Below are 5,784 nucleotides of genomic sequence, written 5' to 3' on the forward strand. Positions count from 1 at the left end.
CAAGTTGTGTGAGCCGGCAACAACGCCTGCCACGAGGGAGAAAACCACGGACGGTGTGAGCGTGGAGAGGAGCTCCGCCCCTGCACCGCGGCTGAGGGTGAGCTGAGTATGGCGTGGCGAAAGTGCCAAACCGAAGAGGAGAGGGCTCCAGTCCCCGAATCCAGTCCAGATTGCCCTCCAGTGCCCGCTTCAAGAAAGCACCCTCCAGTGAATGAATTTATACCCGTGTTGTACATTATGCTGTATGCCATGGATGAGGGGTCGACATCATGGCTGTGGCCTGGGTCCAGCTGTGCTCCTCTTACTCCGGGTCCCTCCTGTCTCCTCCCTGGCTCCTCCCTCCTTCATCGCCCCCCCCCTGGTCTCTGTCTGTCGGCCTCCTCCCGGATATCCGTCCTCCTCCGGAACCTCCTCCCAAGTTCCCACCCACTCCTGCCTCTGTTGTTGTTAAGGTGTGAGGACGCACCTTACAGGAGGGGGCGTTATGTCAGGATTATGGACTATTCTGTGTGTGTTTTTGCCCCTGTGACCCAGTTGCTTCCTCATGTTGATTGTGTTAATTTGATTTCAGGCGTGTCTCGTTCCTCCCCAATTATCCTGCCTTTAAAAGCCCTAGTCCTTTCAGTTCTTGTTTGCCGGGTCTACTTGTTGAATGTCCTCCTTGTTCTTGGTTTTTCTGTGGATTATTAAAAACTGTGTTATTCAAGAACTCCTCGTTTCCTCGTTCCTTGACAGTTGACACGTGACAGTTGCTTTGCTCATAGTTATTAGTTTTCTCCAAAAAGACTGTTTCCAAATGGGCTTCTTGAAATGTCTCCTGTTTTCCATTGGCTGGACAAACAGATAAGTTTTAATCACAGACTGAATCTGATGCAAGTTTTATTATTTATTAGTTTGCCAGGAACTGTGGCAGGTTGATACCGTTTTTGAGGATGAAATAATTTCTGGATTTGTCAAATATGTCAGGATAGTGACATCAAATCTTGTTTGAGCCACATAGTAATAGGAAAAGTAAATATCCACAAGCAAAACTGTCTGTTTCATTGTTTTTTGAGTTATGTCTGCTTATGTATATTCTGGCATTGTATAATATATCTCAGATAACACAGTCTATTTAAAGATCTGGCTACACAACACTAGAGTTCGGCTAGTAACTACGTTATAACACGGACTCCAAAAATTGATTGTCTTTCAAAATTTGTCTATTGACAGCCATTCAAAACATCTGTTTTTTTGACAAAACATTTTTTAAAGAAACATAAACAAAACTTTGTTATATTATAGTTGATGTTAGCAGTAATTATTTTATAATGAGTAAATAGCGGTAATGGTTTTTGGATATTTTGTTTTTCAAAGATTAGGTGTAGTTTTAGTAGTTTAAAATCTAATGGATTATGAATAATGGGGTCAACTTTTAGTCACACATTTTTGTTAGCTGAAACAAAAAATTTTTTCAGCTACTAAATCAAACAAGAAGAATTTGATTAAATGAGCAGAAAGACTCTTGCCCCCTGCAATAACCTGACAAATCACACTTGGCTGCATGGCACAGGACGAGCTGGGAATCCATTACCGTGTGCGGCCTCAGTCCTCTGTTACACTCCAGCAAGCACGCAGACACTAGTAAAAAACAAACAACAACAACAAAAAACGGTGCCCCCTGGCCATACCAGCAGCTGCATGCCACTTGTAATTTTCAGCTATGTGCTCATTGATGCAATTAAAACTAAATTAAAATGAAAAATGCACAGTGTTGAAAAGAAATCAACAGGTCTACCCTCTCCACAGCTAAAACTCCTAAAGGTTTCAAAAGAAGTTTTCAAATGGCAATTTGAATTGGCAAACTTTCAGATACTTAAGTCTGTGCACTCCTTGCAGTATTTTACCAAGCATTTATATAGAGGCAAGCATGAATCAGTGGATTTCATGCAATCTGGAGCACTTCAGTACTGAATTGCATTGATCTAATGGCTTAAAAAGACATATTGATAGACTCTCAAATGAACTTTAATATATATGAGTAGCATCCACACACTTTTTGGCTTTAGTTTGCTCTCTTTCGCTGCATTTTCATGCTCTCTGCTTTGTTTCAAGTTGATGTGGATAAAAGCGTCTGCTAAAAGATTAAATATTTCAGTGTAGCTGCAATAACTACGTGCCACTTGCCCTGGATGTGTTTGTGCAGCAGATCTCATCTAAATTAAAAGCAGCCTTAGGTGCTATTTCACATGTTTGAAGTCCATGCTAATTAATGAACACCAGCATCTAACAACCCAAGAGCCCGTATTCTATACGCACAAACGTCCCAGTGGGCTTGACTGCCTCTGCTTCTCAGGGCTGTAATTCTCAAGAGGACTGAGTGATACAGTCGTCAGCTTCACCTGAAAGAATGAATGAGCCGGGGACCAGGAGATTTGAGCATCCTATAGATTTGGTCACAGAGGTGTGATGATGGAGGGGGCTGTCAGGATGCTTTCACATGGGGTAAATCACACCTCGATGGAGAGGAGAGAGTGCCACCATGCATTAGGTTTGGAATTAACATTTCTCTGCTCCGGACCAGCAGAGTGATTTGGGACTCTATCTAGCACACAGCCGTCCATAAGACACTGAAATTACACTGAGTTAAGAATGGTATTGTAACGTGTTCAGAATGTTGTTGTGTTGTGGAAAACAATGTGTTTAATGTTAATGTTGCACTTTATTCCTTTTTGCGTTTGGAACTGTTATTGGATGTTCAAGTGTATAGTGAAAGAGGCTCCACCCCCTGGGGTGTGTGTAAGGGGAAACTGAGAGAAGGGGGTCAGAAGAGTGCCTCGCTGGTTCAAGTGTGGTTCTCTCTCTCGTGATGGGAAATCTGTGGATGGAGTGGGAGTTAAGTTTGGTACCCAAATGTTCATTATTTACTCTCCAGCATTCAAAGGGAGCAACACTTTTTTCTCACTGTCCTCTCATGATGGAGGTTAGGGTTTTTTTATACTGAGGGATAAATTTGGTTTTAAAGGATTTAATTGGATTAAAATATCAATGCATTCAAAGCCAGACCTCCTCCAGTGATATTTATTTATTTATGACTAAGGGAGATTCTTGGAGGTATTTTAAACAACAAATAATGCTTGTGCCACTAGATGGCAGAATATCAACTTGCATTAAAGGAAGTGTGTTGAATTTGGTAGTGTTCAAGATCACAAACACTTCATTATCTCTCCTTTTGTAAAAAAAAAAAAAAACTTACATTTTGTATAGTTATATAAAATGTTACAGTTTTAGATTTTACATTGTAAAGTCTAAATAATGACAGTGGCTTTAGAGCACAAATACACAAGTTTTAACAGAAGAATTAATGAAAGTTTTTTTAGAAGTCCCATTTCCTTCTATTGAAAGTGCCTCACTTTTTATTTTCTTAAATGAGGGATGTGTCCTGTGTTATTTTCTTAATAAATTATTTTGAGAAATGTTGGTAACCAAGCAATTTTGGTTACCATTGACATCCAATGTACATTCTCAAAAACCTTTTGAAAGTGTACAGCCCAGTGACAGCTGGATATTTCGCAAAATATCTTTTTGAGTTAACTATACTTTTAAGCTCAATAAACAGCATGAAACAAACAAATAAAAAGACCCATCTTTCATTTTTAAAATAACACATAACTCTATGTAATGTCACATTTCTTGCCATTAAAAGTGGCTGAGAAGAAACAAGAAAGTGTCCTCTGGATGTCCTAATGTTTCAGTGTGTGTATCAGTTAAAATGTCACAAGAGAATTTTATGCACCACCCAAGGGTAGTACGCTCAGTGCCCCTCTGTCAGACCACATTCACCCACCTGACTCGGACAGCCTCGAAATGATACTCTGCCGCAAAATACCTCCATTTATTTGATGCTGTCCAATACCGGAAGCAAACAATGTTTTCCTTGTCAACAATTCAGAGCACCTAGTCAGCCTGTCACGCTCCAGAGTGCATCCTTTGGCTATGGCTATACTGACAGCCTCTCACTCTGTCTGGAAAAACTCAAGCTCTTTATAAAAGTGCACACTAGAATGCTCAAACACAGACAGGAGTGCGATAGATGGGTCCAAAGAACATCCTCCTTGTGAAATAAAAAACAGCCAATGAAATGATGCAGTTTTCATTATTCAACTTGTGATGTTAGTTATTGGTGTTTTTCCTGACTGGCTCCAGGGTGTTGTATTCTTTTTCTCACTTTTTCCACATTTGTTACTACTTCTGTGACTGTTTCCACCCTGGGAGATGAAATATAGGATGCCAGTGGAGCAACATTTGTGTTTTGCTGCAGTTTTCCTGTGGCTGGTGATATTATCTCATGTTCTGCTGTATTTTTCCACGTGCTGTGGAAGGTGGTGGATGGTTTTCTATAGGACTGGTTTGAGAAATCCTGCACACATATATACATTTATATGTGCTAACAAATCTAAATTGTTAGTTAAATTGTAATGTTGGCTGCATTTTTTGTCTACTGCTCCAAGTTAAAAACAGATATTTATAGAAATCAAACAGGATTATGTATTCCTGAATGCATGTTTTCCAGTTTAGCTGTATATGAGCCAGCTCCTGTGGTGTGTGTCTGTGAGTTGGAGCAGAAACAGGATTACTGATGTATATGTAGAAGAGCTACAGAAGTAATCCAGTACTGAGGATTCTGGGAAGCAGAGCAGCAGGTGTCCTCCTGTATGAGCAGTTATCTCTCTTCCGTTGTTTGTAATTTGGGCATAATAGTACTTCACCTTACACTCATACGCACAATTTCTCATGGAAAACAGTTGAAATTAAGCTTTAAAATATAGTCTGTGTCACATATGAAAGCGTATATCCCACCTAACAATGAATGAATTTGGGTTCAATGGTGGATATAATTGTAATGACTTTTGTAAATTTTGTTAATGACATTCTCTTAATTTTAGGTGATTTATTTAGTTTCAAAAAAGTTTTATGGTACAATATTGCCATAGCCCTTGTGATCTTATTTTTTTTCCAAAATCATGCTGCTGACAGTTGTTTTACTGTAGTCTTTGATTTACAGCAAGGAGACCCTAGTGAAAAAAAGCATACTAAGTATACTTGCAGCCAGACTAATTGTCAGTATACTTCCAAGTGTGTTAATGATTAGTTAACTTGAAGTGTGCTATTTTGGAACAACTATTTTTGTACTAAGTGTATCTTAAATGTAATTAAATTATACTAAAGTATAACTTTAAGTGTATTTAGTGTGCTTTTCTATGCTAAATTGAAACAACTACAAGTACACTTTAAGTATATGCCTATTTACATGCTTGATTAGTGATATTAAAGTGTAAATTTTTTGTTGTATTACGAGTACATTACAAATGAATTATGAGTGTCTTTGAAACACACAAGCAATATACTATAAATGTATTATTTTTGAGTAAAAATATGCTAATTTTCCCCCAATGCTGAATCCACTTTTTAAGGTCATTACAATAAATACATAACTTCAATGACAGACAGAGACACATTATTAACAATTCAAACAGTGTTTATTTAAACCTCAAATGGTTTTAGCATTGCAAAACATAAAATGCACCAACCATGTTTTTAAATAAAAAGAACGCTGAAAGAAACAAATATATATAAAAAAAACATTTAGCAACAGCAGCAACACACAAACTTCACTTTTTTTGCTGAATTTGATTTTATTTCGAACGTAAAATAAATACAATAAAACAAAACAAAAACAATACAACACAATACAAAACAATTTTAAATTATACATGTCCAAAAAATATTGCAATTCTATAAAGA

This window comes from Sinocyclocheilus anshuiensis, unplaced genomic scaffold (assembly GCF_001515605.1).
Source record: "Sinocyclocheilus anshuiensis isolate Anshui unplaced genomic scaffold, SAMN03320099.WGS_v1.1 scaffold4043, whole genome shotgun sequence".
Taxonomy (NCBI): Eukaryota; Metazoa; Chordata; class Actinopteri; order Cypriniformes; family Cyprinidae; genus Sinocyclocheilus; species Sinocyclocheilus anshuiensis.